The sequence below is a fragment of the Cricetulus griseus genome, chromosome 3 (assembly GCF_003668045.3).
Source record: "Cricetulus griseus strain 17A/GY chromosome 3, alternate assembly CriGri-PICRH-1.0, whole genome shotgun sequence".
Classification (NCBI taxonomy): Eukaryota; Metazoa; Chordata; class Mammalia; order Rodentia; family Cricetidae; genus Cricetulus; species Cricetulus griseus.
In genome coordinates this window covers 231,533,734-231,556,110 of record NC_048596.1, presented here as the reverse complement: position 1 = coordinate 231,556,110, position 22,377 = coordinate 231,533,734, and positions in this window count along the sequence as shown.

The following is a 22,377-nucleotide window of genomic DNA, read 5'->3' as shown; positions in this document are numbered from 1 at the left end:
AGCTACAAAGATCTTGATTCAAAGCTAAAGACATTCAAAATAAAAGGAAGTGTTCTGAGTCCATTGGGAACATAAAAAAAGATATGACCTGTAAGACAAACAGGAAGGGGGATATTGCAAAATAAGAAGCACAAGAATATATCCCTCATCTGGTCGTCATCACATTGGCATCACATCTACTCAAAGGATCTGGTTGAGAATGTTGGAACATGTAGAAGCTTTGAACATGAATTGCAGTTAATTTTAATCAATCTCAACTATTAATCAAAGGCAACTACCCATACCCATCCCCTGCCTCATGGCAGAAAGTCTTGCACATGTTGTGGGGTCACATGTAGACACACGAAGCTTGTGGGAGCCAGGGTTACAGATTGCTGATTCTGAACACACAGGGGCAAAGTATGAGTGACAATTGCCATTGCTCCTCACCCATTTTGCAAGCTTTCGACACTCCTAGTGAAATGACTTATGGGATATTTAGATAACTAGTACCTAGTACTAGTACCTAGAAGAACTTTTATTCTTCTCCTTTTTACTTCATGGAAAATGGACATCAAAGACTAAGACATTCAAAACCATTACATGCATGTATTGAGAAAAATTATTAAACACATATACATAAAAATAATGAAAAAATAAATGACTGATAGTTTCAAAGTCCAGCTTATTCTTAGTACAAAAGTAGCTTGTAACAACTTGAAGAAAAGAGAAAGTAACAAATAACAGCAGCACAAATGAAAACAGTATCAGAAAAAAATAAGAAAAAAAGAATAATTTGAGTTTTAGCAACCAAAGTATTAAATTTAAAATCTTATAAGAAGATGTATTTTTTAAAAAGCACAAAGGGGAAAAAATCTATAGAAACTGTCCTGATATAAAGTATGATGTCAAGTACACTACACAAAGACTTTGAAGCACTTTCCTTTTAAGGGAAGGTGCACAAAGACATGGAGAGGGTCAACAAAGTAACAAGTGAAAAAAACTGTAAATCTAAGCAAATTGACTATAAAATAAACCAAAAAGAGATTCTGAACCAGAAAATTTCAAAAATTGTGATACTTTGGATGTAATTGAACCTCATTAGCTCATATGGAATGGAACTATTAGGAGGTATGACTTAGTTAGAGTAGGTATGCCCTTGTTGGAGGAAGTGTGTCACTGTGAGTACAGGCTTTTCTGAATGTGGGTGTCAGTTAGGAGGCCTGGGAAGTCTATGGGACCTCTGACACTGGAACCAGTATTTATCCCTGGTACACAAATGGAATTTGGGAGCCCATTCCCCATGTAGGGATACTCTCTCAGCCTAGACACACAGGGGAGGGCCTAGACTCTCTCCCAAATGATATGACAGACTTTTATAATCCCCCATGGAATGCCTCACCCTCCCAGGGGAGTGGATGGGGGTGGGATGTGAGGATCAGTGGGGGGCGTGGGAGGATGGGAAGGAGAGGGAACTGGGATTAATATGTAAAATATTGTTTCTAAATTAAATAAAAGAAGATTTCAAAAATAAATTTAAAAAACAACAACAAAAAAGAGATTTCCTATTCTCAAAATACTGCCCAGTCCACTTCTTGTTGTCTTCTGATCAAGAAGTAGCCATCACCAAGTCTGCCTGTAAGGCACCATGCTATCAGCCATGATGACAATGGACTGAACCTCTGAACTGTAAGGTAGCCACCCCAATTAAATGTTTTTCCTTTATAAGAGTTGCCGTGGTCATGGTATCCTTTACAGCAACAGAAATCCTAACTAAAGCAATAACCAAAATGAAAATTACACTCAAGTGATTCAAAATCAAATTTGAGCAGATCTAAGAATCAGTGAATCTCAAAGCTTAATAATATCCCATGAACAGAAACAAAAAATAATCCAAAGACATGATCTTGAAGAACAAAACTTGAAGGAACTGGTGCATCTATTCGTATGCATAGTGGGAGTGTCAAGGGGAGAAAAATAGGAGATAATAAAATGATGAGTAAAAAATCCCCAATCCTGATTAAAGGTTTGAATATAAATATCCAAGAAGTTAAGCAACTCCAAGTAAAATGATACTAAAACCTCACAGTAAGACTTTTACAAAGCAAAGGGACCAGTAAACTTGGAGGAAAGCTTTATTAAAGCAACAAAGGAGAAGCTCATTGACACACATTGAGGCCACTCAACAAAATCTAAATAGATTCCTTCTTTATCCAGGACATTCAAGTTTTGAAGACTGTTGGCCAATATATTCAAGTGCTGTAAGAAGAAGAAAATAAACCAAGAACCTTATATGCATAAAAATTTTCTCCATAAGTAAAAAGGAAATTAATATTTCCTTGGGTAAGCAAGATCCAAGAATTTAGCATCTATTAAGACACAGACTATAGTAAAAGTAAATGAAAATTATACACAATAAAACAAAAAGTGGCTCAGACACCATCTAAATAAGTAGGCATTGTAATGATCCAGTGAGATGGTGGGTAAAGAAAGGTTCTTGCTACCAAGTTTAATAACAAAGTTTGATCCCTGGAACCCACATCCTGGAAGGAGAGAACCAACTCCATAAACTGTCCTCTGATTTATTATACAAGCACACAAGGCCTTGCATACATCCATATACATTCACACACAATAAATAAATCAAGTTTTAAAAAACAAATATTTTGATGAACACAAATCTATAGGGTTATTAGAAAAGTTGATATTCTCATATTAATGACTTATAACTTTATTTTATATTTCTATATGATTTTAAAACAATGTTGGAAATGTAATAAATATAAAATCTAATATGATTTTAAGATTGGTTTATAACTCTATGTTCCATTTTCTACATAATTTAAGAGACTAGCATATTTAAAATATGCAAATAAATAGAAACACTCTCCCTGGCCATAAATTGGAAGGTTTACCATTAAGACAACAAGAATCAACTTAAAAAATTGTAGAATTAGGAAAACTTATCCTAAAATTCAAGTGGACTCAACTTCAAATCTTCATCTGGGGCGGGTCTTAAAATTTACTAGAATATTCAAATCAATGTGACATTAGCATAAAGACAGACATATTGAACAATGGAATAAGATACAAGGCTCAGAAATAAATGTTTTTGTATGTGGCCAAATGATTGTCATGACTATTGAATGGAGAAATGTGCCCTTACATAATATAATGCAAAAAAGTAACTCAACGTGACACAAGAGCTAAAACTACAAAGTTCATAGGAGAAAGCTAGGGCAAAATCTTCATGACTTTGGATCTGATGATAAATTCTGAGAAATGGCACAGTGGGTAAAGACAGCCATATTTTTTCAAAGAGTTATTTAATTATTTAATTTATTATTATTATTATTATTATTATTATTATTATTAATTCAAGTTAGGGAACAGGCTTGTTTCACATGTAAGTCCCCTCTCCCTCTCCCTCCCCTCACCCCCATTCCTTCTCCCCCACCTCCAACCTACCCCCCACCCCATCCACCCACCACTCCCCAGGCAGGGTAGGGCCCCCAACAGGGGCTCCACAAAGTCCACCAATTCTTGCTGTGCTGGGCCTAGGCCCCTCCCCATGTGTCCAGAGACAGAGCGCATCCCTTCAAGTGGGATGGGCTCTCAAAGTACCCCACACACACCAGGGCAAAACGCCAGTCCACCTCCGGAGACTCCCCGGAGTGCAGGGGCCTCCCCATTGGCATCCATGATCAGGGGGCTGGATCAGTCCCGTACTGGCCTCCCAAAGAGCGTATTTGCTGTTTTATGTAAATACATGAGAGCCTACATGAGTTTGTGTGTACCGCATGATTCAGGATCTCACAGAGGCAAGGAGGTGTGGAAGGTTTGGATCCCCTGAAACTGGAGCAACAGGCAGTTATGAGCCACCATGTGGTTACTGGGAATTGAACCTGGATCCTCTCCAACAGCAGTAATTGTTCTTAACCTCTGAAATAATCTCTCTAGTCCCACAGCAAAAATTCTTTTAAAAAAATAGACAAACTGGACTCTGAGAATCTTCAGATCATGTGCATCAAAAAAATACTATAAACAAGGAAAAGAGGTAGCCTACAAAGAGGCAAAAAAATACATATCATGAAGTTAGGTCTTTTGTGTACTGTTGATAATAGCATAAAATGGTATGGTTGCTGTGGAAGATCATAATGAAGGTCTCATATATTTAGATAGTGAATTACTATATGATCTAGCAGCTGCACTCATGGGTACCAATCTAAAACACTTCAAAATAAAGACTCAAAAAGATGTCTGGAGCTGAGTGGTGGTGGCACACGCCTTTAATCCCAGAACGCAGGAGGCAGAGGCAGAGGCAGAGGCAGGCAGATCTCTGTGAGTTCCAGACAATCCTGGTCTACAAGAGCTAGTTCTAGGACAGCCTCCAAAGCCACAGAGAAACCGTGTCTTGAAAAAACATAACAAAACAAAACAAAACAAAAAGATATCTGGATACCTACACCCACAATGGGAATATCCACAAAGACTAAAATGGTTAGTAATCCAAATACCCATGCACGAATGCATAACCAGACTGTGGGGTTTGCACAGAGTGGCAATTATTTAGCTTACAAGAGAAGGAAATTCTAGGCTAGGCTATAAGTCAGTGGTAGAGGGGTTACACAGCATGCACAATGCATTCTGTCCTAGTCCTATCCACAGCACTGAAAAGGAAAGAAAGATGGGAAGAAACTCTAAAATGTCACAACATGAATTATTCCTGATAATCCTGAAATGAACAGAAAAAAATTCATTCACAAAAAAGAAAATGCTGCAGGATTCCAGACATGTGAATGTCCTAGAGTGGTCAAACTAAGGGAATCAGAAAGTAGAATTGTGAGGGCTAGAGATGTAGATCAGCTATAGCAGTGCTTGACTAGCATGTACAAGATCCTGGACTGGGATTAGATTCCCCCCACAGCATAAACCTGGTGAGTAACATGCCTGGTGACCAACACTGGGGAGATGGACACAGAAGGATCAGAAATTCATTGTTACCCTCGACTACATAAAAAGTTGGGACCTGGGCTTGAGACCCTGTCTCAAAAATAGTGTTGTTTGATGTGCTGAGCTCTTAAGTTTTGCAGGCTATAAAATATTCTGAAGATGTGTTTCAGAACAATGTGAATACCCTTGGCAGCATTTAAAAATGTTTAAGTTGCTGGTGGAATGCTGCGCGTGCGCGCGCGCGCGCGCACACACACACACACACACACACACTGGGGGGGGGAGAAAGAGAATGAATATTAAAAAATTGAATTTTAATAACGGTTTAGATGGCAAATACATTGTAAAAATTTGAGTAATGTGAAAGTCCATTTTGAGAACAGACAGAGGTTGAGGGATGCAGTAGCTAGATGGATGCTGAGATCTCGCCACACTCCTGTAAGGCTTTTCAGCGGTGGCTCAGAAACTTAGCATACAAGCATGTGCAACTTGAAAAGGGGAGAAAGCATGGGGGCTCATTTCTCTGTGAGAAGGAAGGCAGATTTGAAAGTGGGAGTGCGTTGTTTAGGCAGCTTCCATCTGTGCCCCCTGACCCTGCAGTCACTGTGGCAGAAGCTGAGAAGAGCTTGGCTGGCAGCATGCACAAAAGGTGAGTCTGCAACTGATCAGGACAGATCACACCAGCAGGTGTTTCTATGGTGATGGAAATAAGCTGGGGATTTAAGGACTGCAGAGAATGGAATCCGGATAGCCACTGCAAAAAGAAAGTGGGAGGAGATATGCCAGACATTAGAGACCCTGGAGCTGAAGAATATTGATTTCTATATCACAGTAATCTTCACATTTTCTGAGAAGGGACTTAAAGTAAGCCAAACAAGCTGTTTCTGTGAACCTTTTAATTTATTATTCTAATGAAAAAGGTGAATGGTAACTTTCAGGTTAAGTAGACAATGATTTGAAAGTTACAAACAACCAGCTTTCCTGATTCCTCAAGGAATCCTGTACATGTGTATGTACATGTACAAGAGTGTGTGCTTATGTGTGCATGTGCACATGTGTATCCATGCACGGAGAGACCAAGGGTTAAAGTTACCGATCTTCTCAATCACTCTCCACCTTGATTTTTAAGACAAAGTCTGTCATTAAAATTGGCTAGACTGTATGGGCTGCAAACCCCAGGGATTCACATTCCTTTGTCTTCCAAGCACTGAGATTACAGACTCAGGAACAATACTTGGGTTTTTTGTTGTGAGAGTTGGGGATCCTAACCCAGGTCCTCATGCTTTTCTGACAAGTACTTTTCTGACTTCTTACCTCTCCCCAGTCCCAGAAAATTTTTCTATTGAGCCACCGTTGCTGTACTGACAACTTTTATCACTTAGTTTCTTTTTTTATTTAATAAGCATCAATAAAACATTCTTTCGTAATAACATTTTATTTTCTTGTTTATTTCCAAAGTCAGTTCTGTTGTCCATGTGATAGAAAGAACAGCAAACTCAACCAAGATATTGATTGAACTTTTCATTCAAACAGCACTGCTCCAGGACCAATATTTGGGAGTGGTGAGTGCCTTTACACTGGTGCTGAAGCCACAAATGAGCAAGATGTTTTGAGAGGCACTTCTGTGAAAATAATTTCAAATATCACTATGAAAATGCATTTTCTGGATAAAGAAAAGCATACTTACATTTTCAATTATTCATAAAATGTCCAGGAAGTCACAGAAGTTTTGTAAGATGGATCTAAACTTAGAAGTCTTACTCAGGCAAGTACAGCTACATCTTTTCATTCACTCTGGAGTTCATGAAGCACATTTCTATTTTCAATGTCTAGTGAGCCACAGAATTTTCTGAGAAGTGACATAACATCCCACAATGTCTTCAAAATTTTTTAATACATCTAACTAGCAAACAAAATAGCATGCTATACCAAAAGGACCATGAAGTGTGTTTCCTGCTTGTCCAAGATTCCTCTCTTCCTCCTTCACTTGTCTCTACTCTGGGCTACAGGGAACTTGTTCAACAAACAGGATGAGCATCCACTGTTTGGCCCCCAAGTCCATAAAGGCAAAAAAAGTTATCAGTGGTTCCTATCCATCCATCTTCTGAGGGACGGTCTTGTTAGCAGTCATGTAGCTAACATGTTTCAGATCATGCATAGAAACACTTGTTCCATACATCTCTGTGAGGCGAAGACTGGAGATGGTCCCTCACCTGCCAAAGACCAGTGGACCTCAGAGTAGTGCAGAATACTGCTGAGCCCATGCAGTCTGCATGCTCTCTTCTCTCTCATAGTATTGATGACTCATTCACTTGGAGGTTTATAGTTTCACTTTGTCAGTCATACATAGGGCATATGTGATTATTCCCAGAAACCCCCTTTTTTTTTCTCCAGTGTTTTCCCCTAAAATTCTTTGGGAGCCTATGCTTCTCAGGTTTCTTATAGAGAGGCTTAAGCCTGCCTGTAGGACCATTTTGTAGGGCACAAGAACAGTTAGAGAAATACAATCTAACTGTATGCAAGCTGTTTATGGCAAATCACCCCTTTTTTGTAAATATGCTTTGTTAAGTTTTGAATGATATTGTTCTTGAGAATGTGTGTCTATGTTTATCACCTTTTAGCTTTGTAAAGACAGGATGTGCCTGGCTCAATATTTAGCCACGCTAAATATTTTTTTTTCCTTTAAATGTTGTTTTGATGTAAAAATTGGGAGGGGAAACATTTGTTTTTTCTGGAGGTTAATCCTGGAAGGTGAAGAAAACATGCTTATTTTTGAAGTACAAATAAAGACAGCTTGAGCTATTCAGACCAGCCACTTGTATGAAATTCAACTGGTGGTCAAATGCCCCTTTCCTGTCTCAGGACCTGAACCCAACACAGTCCTAAGTGCTTTCTTTTCACATTTCTTTTGGAATTAGGAAACTGTATCCAAATCAATGGATGCATAGTATCGCATTGTAGGAGAAGCTGGATATTGGTTACATTAAATATGTTCACACACACACACACACACACACACACACACACACACACACACACACACACACACACACCCCTGTTGTCCTAAGTGGGCTAAATATGTCATATGAAATTGTGAAGTTGTAATGACTTGGTGTCTTAACCTTGCTGCCTATACCATACTAATTGTAACTTAGAAAGAATATTATATAATGATTTAAAAGACAGGTTTAAAGTTTGGACACAGGAGACTCAAAATACACTTGCCAAGTAAGTAACCATCCAAATTAGCTAGCTAGCAAGTTAGGTTGATTAGACAAAACAGGGGACAGGAGAAATACTAATGTGTCTAAAATTTATCTTTTCACAAACTCAAAGAATTCTTGTAAGTTCTAGGGAGTCGACTTAGATTCACCCAGAACAGGTCAGATGCATCCCTCCCTTAATCACCAGGTCCTAAACAACCTAAGCCTCCCACCTTTCCCTGGTCCTGACAACCTCTCCCTCAATTACCAGAACCTAAGAAAAAATTTCCCTCAACTTCACCTTGTCCTCTGCTTTGCCAACATCTTGCCAGGTTCAAGAGCCACCAGACAGTCCCATAAAGACTGGACAACAGATTACAAGCAGCTATCCAGGATGTGACCAGCACCCCAGCTTTCTCAGGTCCCCCACAGATGTTCGATGCCCCCCAGGTCAGCAGGAAGTAGTCTTGAGGACTTGATTTCCTTATTCTCCTACCTGCCACACCTAACTCATCACCTTTTTTTAATAAAGAAGGGAGGAATGTTATCATCCAGGCAAACCTGGCCCCACCCCTTGGGGACCTGGCAGTAAATACACTGGCTTTATATGTAGGTTCTAGGACCCTTTAAGAGACAAGCTCCACCCACTCCTACTCTCTCATTCTGCCATTTCAGAGGAGGCAGACAGATCTCTCTCTCTTCTCTTTCCTCCTCTTTTTCCCTTCCCCCACTCCCTTCCCTTCCCCCCAATAAAACTTCCTTCCCATAAATTCTGTCTGAATTGAGTATTCATCCCTCAGCCACCATAGACTCCATCAAGGTCCACCTCATGCTGAAAATCATAACAAGTAGTAATAGCAGTGAGTGACATCAACATCAATGGGTTTGGTAATAATACTCTTGGAATGTCTACTTCTGATTAGGTACTAAATAATTTTAGTGTACTAACTCATTTAATTCTCAGAATAACATGAGTGCTAATATTGTTATTTTCCCCTATGCTACAATGTCCCCTATGAGACAGTGAACAATAAAATGCAAATTTTTTATAAGGGAGGATGGAGTTATTGAACAGATCTTACTCTGTGTCCCAGCTTGGCCTAGAACTCACTACTATGTAGCCCAACCTGACCTTGAACTCATGGGGATCTTTCCACACTATCTCTTCAAGTACTGGTATTACAGGTATGAGACACTTCATCTGGTTAAGATTAAATAATATACTCAAGATTATGGTAGCTAGGGCCTGGTAAGATCTCTCAGTGGTGAAGAGTACCTGTTGTTTTTGCAGAGGACTGGGATTCAGTTCCCAGAATCAACACAGCTGCTCAAGTCTCTGCATGATAATATCAGTTCCAGAGTATCCCAACACCCACCTCGGGCTTCCTCAAGCAGGGCACATACATGTTATCCTTATATACATATAGGCAAAATACTCAGACACATTAAGTAAAAATAAGTAAGTCTTTTCTAAGAAGTGGTTACATTACTGTATGAGAGACTTGAAAGAAGAGCCACTTTGTTATGTGTTTTCTTTTCTTTTTTTTTTTGATGTAGTGAAAAGCTGAATATTGTACATAATTGCAATAGTTAATCTTGATTATCAGGTTATGGGATCAAAAGTTTACTTAGTAACCAAGAACAGAGTGTGTTCCTGAGGGATTACCTTGATCAGGTGAATCGAGGTGACAAGATCCTCCCATTTTGACTGGCACCATACCATGGGCTGAGATTATGGGCAGAATAAAAAGAAGCAAGGAGGCTGAATGATAAGAATTCATCACACTCTGCTTCCTGCCTTTGGGTGTACCATAAGTCTGGGTCTCCTGTTGTGAAGACATAACAGAATGGACTCTTCATATTTAAGCCAAAATAAACCATTCCTTCTTAAATCACTTCTTCTGAGGTACTTTTTTGTCACTAAAACACAGAATGTAACCAATATAAAATTGAATATTCTAATTATAACCAGTCAGATTTATTTTTTGTTTGTTTTTTTGAAACAGGGTTTCCCTGTTTAGCTTTGGAGCCTATTCTGGCACTAGCTCTGTAGACCAGGCTGGCCTCGAACTCACAGAGATCCACCTACCTCTGCCTCCCGCGTGCTGGGAATAAAAGGCTTGTGCCACTGATGCCCAGCACAACCAGTCTGATTTTTGAACAAATAGAAACATCAAGTGCACAAAGCCAAACCTCGTCAGCATATACAGGTGTTGAAATGTGTACCTACTTGACAAAAGATGTGCATTTGAACATATGTGAAAGAAATTGGCACAGACCATTAACAGGTATCAAATAATAGCAATCACACTCTCAAGCTGAAATGTGACTAGGTAAGGAATGAATCACAAAAATGTCTAAAACCAAATCCAAGCAATACTTTGAAAAACACTTGTAAATATTTCCTCAAAAGAAAAACAAAACCATAATGTAATTGAAAAATTTCCAGACTGGGCCATGCTTAAATGATCAAAAAATTTAGTTTGCTGCAGAAGCACCAATTAGAAGATATTTGACCTCAAATGTTCATATACAAAAGAAAGCTAGAAAGATGATGACTTAAACATTCAGAAGACAGAAAATAATTTAAAAAGATACCAGAAAATGGAAAGATCTCCCATGTTCTTGGCTAGGGAGGATCAACAGAGTAAAAATGGGAATCTTACCAAAAGCAATCTACAGATTCAATGCAGTCCCCATCAAAATCAAAGCACAATTCTTCACAGACCTTACAAGACCAATTTTCAACTTTATATGGAAAAACAAAAGACTGAGGATAGCCAAAACAACTCTGTACAATAAAGGAACTTCCGGAGGCATCACCATCCTTGACTTCTAGCTCTATTATAGAGCTATAGTCCTGAAAACAACTTGGTATTGGCACAAAAATGGACTGGTAGACCAATGCAATCCAACTGAAAAATCTGATATTAACCCAAATACCTATGAAGACCTGATCTTAGACAAAGAAGCTAAAATTATATAATGGAAAAAAAAAAACATCTTCAACAAATGGTGCTGGAATAACTGGATCATGGTGTATAGAAGACTCCAGATAAATCCATATCTATCGCCATGCACAAAACTTAAGTCCCGCCGGGCGTTGGTGGCGCACACCTTTAATCCCAGCACTCAGGAGACAGAGGCAGGTGGATCTCTGTGAATTCCATGCCAGCCTGGTCTCCAGAGCGAGTGCCAGGATAGGCTCCAAAGCTACACAGAGAAACCCTGTCTCGAGAAAAAAAAAAAACTTAAGTCCAAATGGATCAAAGAACTGAACATAAATCCATCCACACTAAACCTCTTAAAAGAGAAGATAGGTGGTACCCTTGACGGAATTGGTACAGGAGACATCTTCCTGAACAACACCAGTAGCACAGACACTGAGATCTACAATTAATAAATGGGACCTCCTGAAAATGAGAAGTTTTGTAAGGCAAAGGACACAGACAAGACAAAATGGCAGCCCACAGAATGGGCAAAGATACTCACCAACCCCACATCTGACAGAGGGCTGATCTCCAAAATATACAAAGAATTCAAGAAGCTAGTCTCCAAAACACCAAATAATCCAATAAAAAGTAAGGTACAGAACTAAATAGACAATTCTCAATAGAGGAATCTAAAATGGCTGAAAAACACTTAAGAAATTGCTCAGCATCCTTCGCCATCAGGGAAATGCAAATCAAAAGAGCTCTGAGATACCTACCATCTTACTCCTGTCAGAATGGCTAAAATCAAAAACACCAATGACAATTTATGCTGGAGAGAATGTAGAGAAAGGGGAACACTCCTCCACTGCTGGTGGGATGCCAACTCGTACAGCCACTTTGGAAATCGGTATGGCAGCTCCTCAGGAAAATGGGGATCAGTCTACCACAAGATCAAGCAATTCCACTCTTAGGCAGATATCTAAAAGATGCACATTCATACAACAAGGGTATCTGTTCAACCATGTTCACAGCAGCATTATTTGTAATAGCCAGAATCTGGAAGCAACCTAGATGCCCCTCAACTGAAGAATGGATGAAGAAAATGCAGTACATGTACACAATGGAGTTTTACTCAGAAGAAAAAAAAATAATGGAATCTTGATATTCACAGGCAAATTGATGGAACTAGAAGAAACCATCCTGAGTGAGGTAATGGTCACAAAAAGACAAGCATAGTTTGTACTCACTCATATATGGATTTTAGATCTAGAGCAATGAAATAGCAGCCTATAATCCACAACGCCAGAGAAGCTAAGAAAACAGAGGACCCTAAGAGAGACATGGTCCCCTGGAGAAGGGAAAAGGGGCAAGATCTCCTAAACTAATTGGGAGCATGTGGGGAGGGGAGAGGAAGTTAGAAGAAAGAGAAGCAGAGAAGGGGGCCGAGAGGAGGACATGAGGGAGCAGGATGATCTAGTCGGGGGAAGAATAGAGGAGAGCAAGAAAAGAGATACCACAATAGAGGGAGCCATTATATGCTTAAAGAGAATTCTTGCACTAGGGAAATGTCCAGAGATCTACGAGTTTGACCCCACCTAACAATCTAAGCAGTAGTTGAGAGGCTACCTTAAATGCCCTTCTCTGATAATGAGATTGATGACTACCTTAAAAGCAATCCTAGAGCCTTCATCCAGTAGCTGATGGGAGCAGAGGCAGACACCCACAGCTAAACACTGAGCTGAACTCTGGAATCCTGTTGCAGAGAGGGAGGAGTGATGAGCAAAGGGGTAAAGACCAGGCTGGAGAAACACTCAGAAACAGCTGACCTGAACAAGAGGTTGCTCACTGACCCCAGACTGATAGCTGGGAAACCAACATAGGACTGTTCCAGATGCATTGAATGAGGAGGTCAGTTTGGATATCTGGACAATCTATGGGGTCACTGGTAGTGGATCAGTATTTACCTCTAGTACACAAATGGATTTTGGGAGCCCACTCCACATGGAAGGATACTCTCTTAGTCTAGACACACTGGGGAGGGTCTAGGCCCTGCTCCAAATGATATGACAGACTTTGAAGATCCCCCATGGAAGGCACCCCTCCCTGGGAGCAGAAAGGGGTTAAAACAGGGAGTCAGTGGGAGGCAGAGGAGGAAGGGAGGGAGAGGGAACTGAGATTGACATGTAAAAGAAACTTGTTTCTAATTTAAATAAAATAAAATAATAATTACTGTAAAACTTTTAAAAACCAAGTTAAAAAACATGAGGATCTTAGAATAGGAAAAAAAAAAAAACATTCAGAAGACACTGGGAGAACTAGCATGTGAACCCTAAAATGTAGAGAATAGGAAATAATAAAAAGGCAGAAATCAATAAACTATGTAGTACAAAGATAAAATGGAAAATTCAACATGAATAGAAAATTGCCCAAAATTGTGTACACCATACCACTAATCACAGTTATCCCCACTAGGTGAGGGGAATGAAATTTGAGTCTGTGTGAATGGACATAAAATAAGAAAAATAGCCCTTTCCGTGGACTCACCGCAGACCAGGTGAGCCACCCCCTGCTTTTACCCAATTCTTGTCCTAAGCGCCATCCACCCAGATCCCTCCAGGCTCGTCCCTGCTTGAAACAGACACGCCCAGGCAGGGTGGAGCTTCCTGAATCTGGCTTGGTTCAGGACACTCTTCCTTCCCTTTCCGTGGACTCACCGCAGACCAGGTGAGCCACCCCCTGCTTTTACCCAATTCTTGTCCTAAGCGCCATCCACCCAGATCCCTCCAGGCTCGTCCCTGCTTGAAACAGACACGCCCAGGCAGGGTGGAGCTTCCTGAATCTGGCTTGGTTCAGGACACTCTTCCTTCCCTTTCCGTGGACTCACCGCAGACCAGGTGAGCCACCCCCTGCTTTTACCCAATTCTTGTCCTAAGCGCCATCCACCCAGATCCCTCCAGGCTTGTCCCTGCTTGAAACAGACACGCCCAGGCAGGGTGGAGCTTCCTGAATCTGGCTTGGTTCAGGACACTCTTCCTTCCCTTTCCGTGGACTCACCGCAGACCAGGTGAGCCACCCCCTGCTTTTACCCAATTCTTGTCCTAAGCGCCATCCACCCAGATCCCTCCAGGCTCGTCCCTGCTTGAAACAGACACGCCCAGGCAGGGTGGAGCTTCCTGAATCTGGCTTGGTTCAGGACACTCTTCCTTCCCTTTCCGTGGACTCACCGCAGACCAGGTGAGCCACCCCCTGCTTTTACCCAATTCTTGTCCTAAGCGCCATCCACCCAGATCCCTCCAGGCTTGTCCCTGCTTGAAACAGACATGCCCAGGCAGGGTGGAGCTTCCTGAACCTGGCATGGTTCAGGACACTCTTCCTTCCCTTTCCGTGGACTCACCGCAGACCAGGTGAGCTACCCCCTGCTTTTACCCAATTCTTGTCCTAAGCGCCATCCACCCAGATCCCTCCAGGCTCGTCCCTGCTTGAAACAGACACGTCCAGGCAGGGAGGAGCTCCCCGAATCTGGGTACAGGCCACTCTTCATTCCATTCCTGGCGACCGATCCACCAAGAGGCCTAACGCCATCAGAGTGAGGAGGCTACGAGGAGAGGCAAAACCATCCAGAGCTTCGGACATTGAATTCCTGGCCCACACACACTACAGAGTAACAAGAGGAGATAGAGAGATCCTACCTGCACTCACTGGAAAAAGATATGGGAAGAAGACAGAATAAGAACCCGCTCAACAACAGAAAGACCAATATGACACCACCAGAATCTAGGGACTCCACTCCAGCAAGATCTGAAAAGCCCAACACAGTGCATGAAGAAGAGATGGACCTCAAAAATTATCTGAGCAAGATGATAGAGACCTTCAAAGAGGAAACAAGAAAATCCCTTAAAGAAATAGAAGAAAAAGTAAGCAAAAAATTACACGATATGGAGGAAAAGACAAACCAAAATATTCAAGAAATAAACAAATCTCTTAAAGAAGCTAAAGAAACCCAAGATAAAACAACCAAACAAGTGAAGGAAGCTCTTGAAACAGTTCAAAACATGAAAGCTGAATTAGACACATTAAAGAAAACACAGAATGAAGCGATGCTGGAAATGGAAAGGTTGGATAAACGATCAGGATCTAAAGATGTGAGTATAACTAATAGAATTCAAGAGACAGAAGAGAGAATCTCAGCTATTGAAGACTCGCTAGAGGATATACATTCATCAACCAAAGAAAACCTCAAGACCAACAAATCCCTAACACAAAATATACAGGAAATATGGGACACCGTGAAAAGACCAAACCTAAGAATAATAGGTGTAGAAGAAGGTGAAGAAACACTGCTCAAAGGTACAGAAAACATATTCAACAAAATCATAGAAGAAAACTTCCCCAACCTACAGAAAGATATGCCTATGAAAGTACAAGAAGCTTATAGGACACCAAACAGACTGGACCACAAAAAGAAGTCCCCCCGACACATAATAATCAAAACTCCAAATCTACAGAATAAAGAAAAAATATTAAGAGCTGCAAAGGAAAAAGGCCAAGTAACATATAAAGGCAAACCAATCAGAATCACACCCGACTTCTCAATGGAAACTATGAAAGCCAGAAGGTCTTGGATAGATACACTACAAGCACTAAGGGAGCATGGATGTCAACCCAGACTACTGTACCCAGCAAAACTTTCAATCACTATAGATGGAGAAAACAAGATTTTCCATGACAAAAACAGATTTAAACAATACATATCCACAAATCCAGCACTACAGAAGGTTCTGGAAGGAAAACTCCAACTCAAGGAACATAACTACATGCACAAAAACACAGGCAATAGATAATCTAATATTGCCAAACACAAAAAGAAGCAGGAGAGCAAAATCCACACACAATGACACCACCAACAATAAATCCAAACCAAGCAAGAACCAACGAACAATGGACATTAATATCCCTAAATGTCAATGGCCTTAACTTACCCGTAAAAAGATATAGGCTAACAGAATGGATACGAAGACAGAATCCATCTTTCTGCTGTTTACAAGAAACACACCTCAACTTCAAAGACAGGCGATACCTCAGAGTAAAAGGATGGGAAAAGATTTTCCAATCAAATGGCCTCAAGAAACAAGCAGGTGTAGCAATCCTAATATCTAACAAAATGGACTTTAAACTAAAATCAATCAAAAGAGATGAAGAAGGGCATTTCATACTCATCACAGGAAAAGTCCATCAAGATGAAATCTCAATCCTGAACATCTATGCTCCAAATACGAAGGCACCCACATTTGTGAAAGAAACATTACTAAAGCTCAAACCACACATAAAACCACACACACTTATAGTAGGAGACTTCAACACCCCCCTTACACCACTAGACAGGACCACCAGACAAAAACTTAACAAAGAAACAGAGGATCTGAAAGAAGTCATGGCCCAACTGGGGTTAACGGATATCTATAGAGCATTCCATCCAAACTCAAAAGAATATACCTTCTTCTCAGCACCACATGGCACCTTCTCCAAAATTGACCACATAGTAGGCAACAAAGCAAACCTCCACAATTACAAAAGAATTGAAATAACCCCCTGTATCTTATCAGACCACCATGCATTAAAGCTAGAATTCAGCAACAATACAAATGGCAGGAAACCTGCAAACTTTTGGAAAATGAATAACACCCAATTGCACCATTCCTGGGTTGAGGAAGAAATAAAAAAACAAATTAAAGACTTCCTAGATTCTAATGAAAATGCAGACACAACATACCCAAATTTATGGGACACTCTGAAAGCAGTCCTAAGAGGGAAGTTCATAGCACTAAGTGCCCACATGAAGAAACTAGAAAAAAGTCACATTAGAGAACTGACAGAACAACTGAAAACACTAGAGCAAAAAGAAGCAAACTCACCAAGGAGGAGTAGACGCCAGGAAATAATCAACCTGAGAGCTGAAATCAATAAAGTAGAAACTAGGAAAACATTACAAAGAATCAATGAAACAAAGAGTTGGTTCTTTGAGAAGATCAACAAGATAGACAAACCTCTAGCCAAACTAACCAAAAGGCAGAGAGAGAGCACACTAATTAACAAAATCAGAAACGAAAAGGGGGATATAACAACGGACACTGTGGAAATCCAGAGAATCTTTAGGTCATACTTTGAAAATCTGTACTCCACAAAATTCGAAAATCTAATGGAAATGGACAGTTTCCTGGATAAATATCACTTACCAAAATTAAATCAAGATCAGATAAACAATTTAAATCGACCCATAACCCCTAATGAAATAGAAGCAGTCATCAAAAGCCTCCCAACCAAAAAAAGCCCAGGACCAGATGGCTTCACTGCAGAATTCTACCAGAAATTCAAACAAGAGCTGATACCAATACTCCTCAAACTGTTCCGCACAATAGAAGCAGATGGGATATTGCCAAACTCCTTCTATGAGGCTACAATCACTTTGATACCCAAGCCACACAAAGATAAGAATAAGAAAGAGAACTACAGACCAATATCTCTCATGAACATTGATGCTAAAATACTCAATAAAATATTGGCTAATCGAATCCAAGAACATATCAGAAAAATCATCCACCACGATCAAGTGGGCTTCATCCCAGGGATGCAAGGATGGTTCAATATACGAAAAACCATCAATGTAATCCACCATATAAACAAACTGAAAAAGAAAAACCACATGATCATCTCACTAGATGCTGAAAAGGCCTTTGACAAAATCCAACATCCCTTCATGATAAAGATCTTGGAGAGAACAGGAATAACAGGAACATATCTAAACATGATAAATGCGATATACACCAAACCAATAGCCAACATCAAACTAAATGGAGAGAAACTCAAAGCATTTCCTCTAAAATCAGGAACAAGACAAGGATGTCCACTCTCTCCATATCTCTTCAATATTGTTCTTGAAGTTCTAGCTAGAGCAATAAGACAAGATCAGGATATCAAAGGGATACAAATTGGAAAGGACGAAGTCAAACTTTCACTATTTGCAGATGACATGATAGTCTACATAAGTGACCCGAAAAACTCTACCAGGAAACTCCTACAGCTGATAAACACCTTCAGCAAGGTAGCAGGATACAAAATTAACTTAAATAAATCTGTAGCCCTACTGTATACAGATGATAAACTCAATGAGAAAGAAATCATGGAAACATCACCTTTCACAATATCCACAAGCAACATTAAATATCTGGGGGTAACACTAACCAAAAAAGTGAAAGACCTGTACAATAAGAACTTTGAGACTTTAAAGAAAGAAATTAAAGAAGATACCAGAAAGTGGAAAGATCTCCCGTGCTCTTGGATAGGCAGAATTAACATAGTAAAAATGGCAATTCTACCAAAAGCAATCTACAGATTTAATGCAATCCCCATCAAAATCCCAACACAGTTTTTCACAGACATTGAAAGAACAATACTCAACTTTATATGGAAAAATAAAAAACCTAGGATAGCCAAAACAACTCTTTACAATAAAAGATCCTCTGGAGGCATCACCATCCCTGACTTCAAGGTCTACTATAGAGCCATAGTTCTGAAAACAGCTTGGTATTGGCACAAGAATAGACAGATAGACCAATGGAATCGAATTGAAGACCCAGATATTAACCCACGCACCTACGAACACCTTATTTTTGACAAAGGTGCTAAATCCATACAATGGAAAAAAGATAGCATCTTCAACAAATGGTGCTGGCACAATTGGATTCGAACATGCAGAAAATTGCAGATAGATCCATACTTGTCACCATGCACGAAACTTAAGTGCAAATGGATCAAAGATCTCTCCATAAACCCAGCCACACTGAATCTTTTAGAAGAGAAAGTGGGAACAACCCTTGAACAAATTGGCACAGGAGAACGATTCCTGAACATCACGCCAGAAGCACAGACACTGAGGTCTGCAATTAATAAATGGGACCTCTTGAAACTGAGAAGCTTCTGTAAGGCAAAGGACACAGTCAGTAAGACAAAACGACCACCCACAGAATGGGAAAAAATCTTCACCAGCCCCACATCTGACAGAGGTCTGATTTCCAAAATATACAAGGAGCTCAAGAAGCTAGCCACCAAAACACCATACAATGAAATTAAAAAGTGGGGTGCAGAACTAAACAGAGATTTTTCAACAGAGGAATCTGAAATGGCTGAAAGACACTTAAGAAAGTGTTCAAAATCCTTGGCCATCAGAGAAATGCAACTCAAAACAACTCTGAGATACCACCTCACACCTGTCAGAATGGCTAAAATCAAAAATACCAATGACAACCTATGCTGGAGAGGTTGTGGAGAAGAAGGAACACTCCTCCATTGCTGGTGGGAGTGTGAACTTGTAAGACCACTTTGGAAATCAGTATGGCGGTTGCTCAGAAAAATGGGAATCAATCTACCTCAAGATCCAGCCATTCCTCTCTTGGGTATATACCCAAATACTGCTTGTCCATACAACAAGGACATATGTTCAACCATGTTCATAGCAGCATTGTTTGTAATAGCCAGAACCTGGAAACAACCTAGATGCCCCTCAACTGAAGAATGGAAAGAGAAAATGTGGTACATTTATACAATGGAGTACTACTCAGCAGAAAAAAGCAATGGAATCTTGAAATTCGCAGGCAAATGGATGGAACTAGAAGAAACCATCCTGAGTGAGGTAACCCAATCACAAAAAGACAAACATGGTATGTACTCACTCATATATGATTTTTAGACATAGAGCAAAGGTTTACCAGCCTATAATCCTCTACCCCAAGGAAACTAGAAATCATGAATGACTCTAAGGGATAAATGGACCCCAGGAATGGGAAATGGCATGAACTCCCGAGCTAATTGAGAGCATGAGGGTAGGGAAGTGGGTGCTGCCACAATAAGAGCACAAGATGAAGAGTAGAGGAGAAGAAATGGAGGAGCAGATATATTGAGTTGGGGGAAGAATAGAGGAGAGAGAGCAGGATGAGAGATACCATATCAGAGGGAGCCACTATAGGTCCGAGAAGAGATCTGGAACTAGGAAGATCTCCAGAGACCTATAAGGATGACACGATCTGACAGTCTGGGCAGTGGAGGAGAAGTTGGCCTAGAAACCCTTCCCCTAGAATGAGATTGATGAATACTCTCTATGCTATTCTAGAGTCCTCATCCAGTGGCTGATGAGAGCAGAGACAGACATCCACAGAAATACACTGAGCTGAAATCTGGAACTCAGTTGAAGAGAGGGAGGAATGAAGAACGAAGGGGTCTGTACCTGGTTGGAGAAACCCACAGAAACAGTTGGCCTGAAAAAGGGAAAGCATATCGACCCCAGATGCTCTTTGGGAGGACAGTACAGGACTAATCCAGCCCCCTGATCATGGATGCCAATGGGGAGGCCCCTGCACTCCTGGGATTTTTAGACATAGAGCAAAGGTTTACCAGCCTATAATCCTCTACCCCAAGGAAACTAGAAATCATGAATGACTCCAGAGGGAGGTGGACTGGCGTTTTGCCCTGGTGGGTGGGAGGGACTTCGAGAGCCCATCCCACTTGAAGGGATTCGCTCTGTCTCTGAACACATGGGGAGGGGCCTAGGCCCAGCACAGGAAGATTTGGTGGACTTGGTGGAACCCTGGTTGGGGGCCCTACCCTGCCTGGGGAGTGGCGGGTGGATGGGGTGGGGGGTAGGTTGGAGGTGGGGGAGAAGGAATGGGGGTGGGGGGAGGGAGAGGGAGAGGGAAAGTATATGTGAAAATATTAATAATTTAATAAAAAAAGAAAAAAAATCTGAAAAAAAAAAGAAAAAAAAAAAAAGAAAAATATTGAATGATTTGTATGTCATTTAAATTTTATATGATGAGTGTTTATTTGTTTTAAGTAAACATGCAAAGAGTAAAATATTGTAGAAGGCACTTTCCAAAGATGGAAAGAGAGAAGAGTGGAGGAAGAATACAAAAGAATAAGGTTAAACTCCAGTGATGGTATAGGCATAGCTTGGGGAAAGACTGGTTCATCCTCTGCTCTTCATTTCTGTTCCCTCTCTAGTCCAGAGGTCTGTCTTCATCTGTGCTATCCTCCTGTAGTTATCTTCTAGTTCCCCTGTGTCCTGCTCTCACTTGTCTAATCATAAACATTTAGATGAAAACAATGATTGGATCTAGTGACAACAGAGCAGTAAAGGGATCTGCCCATCCTGTTGTTGTATTGAAGTCACATTTCATTAGCCATCTGAGCCTCCAAGTGGCATGATGTCATGCAAGAGAAATGAAGTGAAAATAGCAGTGTCGGTCATCCAGAGGATAGACACTGAATGCCTGCTGTGTCTCTTGCATGGTGCTCAGTTTTATGGAAATAAAAAACAAATAGAATAGGGCTTATGAGGTGGCTATTGCCTGCCATAAGCCTTTCAACCCAAGCTGCATTCTGAAACCTTTGTAAAGTGTAAAGAGAGAACCAACTATGCAGATTTGTCTTCTTATCTTTACACATATGCTGCAATATGGACGTCTACACATATGTACACACACAAAGTAAATACTTTAAGAACTATAAAATAAAAAGTTCTCCCTTAATATTACATTTTATGGATTTTTTTTTGTTGGGGGGTTGTTTGTTTGTTTGTTATACTTTTGGTTGTTAGCCTAGCCTTTAATGGCTGAGCCATCTCCCCAGCCCATTTGTTTGTTTTTTAAAGGTATTTGAGAAAAGAACCAGCTACTCATGAGGCTGAAACAGGAGGTTGGGTTATTTGAGGCCAGCTTGTGCAATAGAGGGAAATTTCCATTTCTGAGCAAATCAGGGAGGGGAGATGTAGAAAGGAGGAAGGAGTGGAAGAGGGAAGGAAAGGAAGGGAAGAGGAGGGGAAGAGCTTAAAAAACAGGTAAGGAACATAAAATAATTGTGGACTGTGTTATATTGTTATCTTAACATGAAAGTATAAAGGATAGCAGACAAGACTCTCCTTGGCAGACAATATTTTAAGTGAAGCCTTCAAGATTAAAAAACTACAAGCTGTCAGAGAGTAAGGCCCAAGATGCTGAAATGGCACCAATCAAAGCAGGTAGGAGAGACCTTAGTGTAGCTGTTAATACAGTGAAGTCTGTTATGGCTGCAGCATAGGGTGGGGGAGGGGGGTCACAGGACACTGAGAGTGTGAGAAAAGCAGATGCTCTATCCTTGAGCCTTGGAACTAGAGCTCAACGTTAGGATTTCTTTCTTATTTAGCACAGAGAATGCATTCTTGCATTTGAGTTTTACATTTTAGACATCTTCTTTATAGCTATTATCTTGATTACTCCCTACAT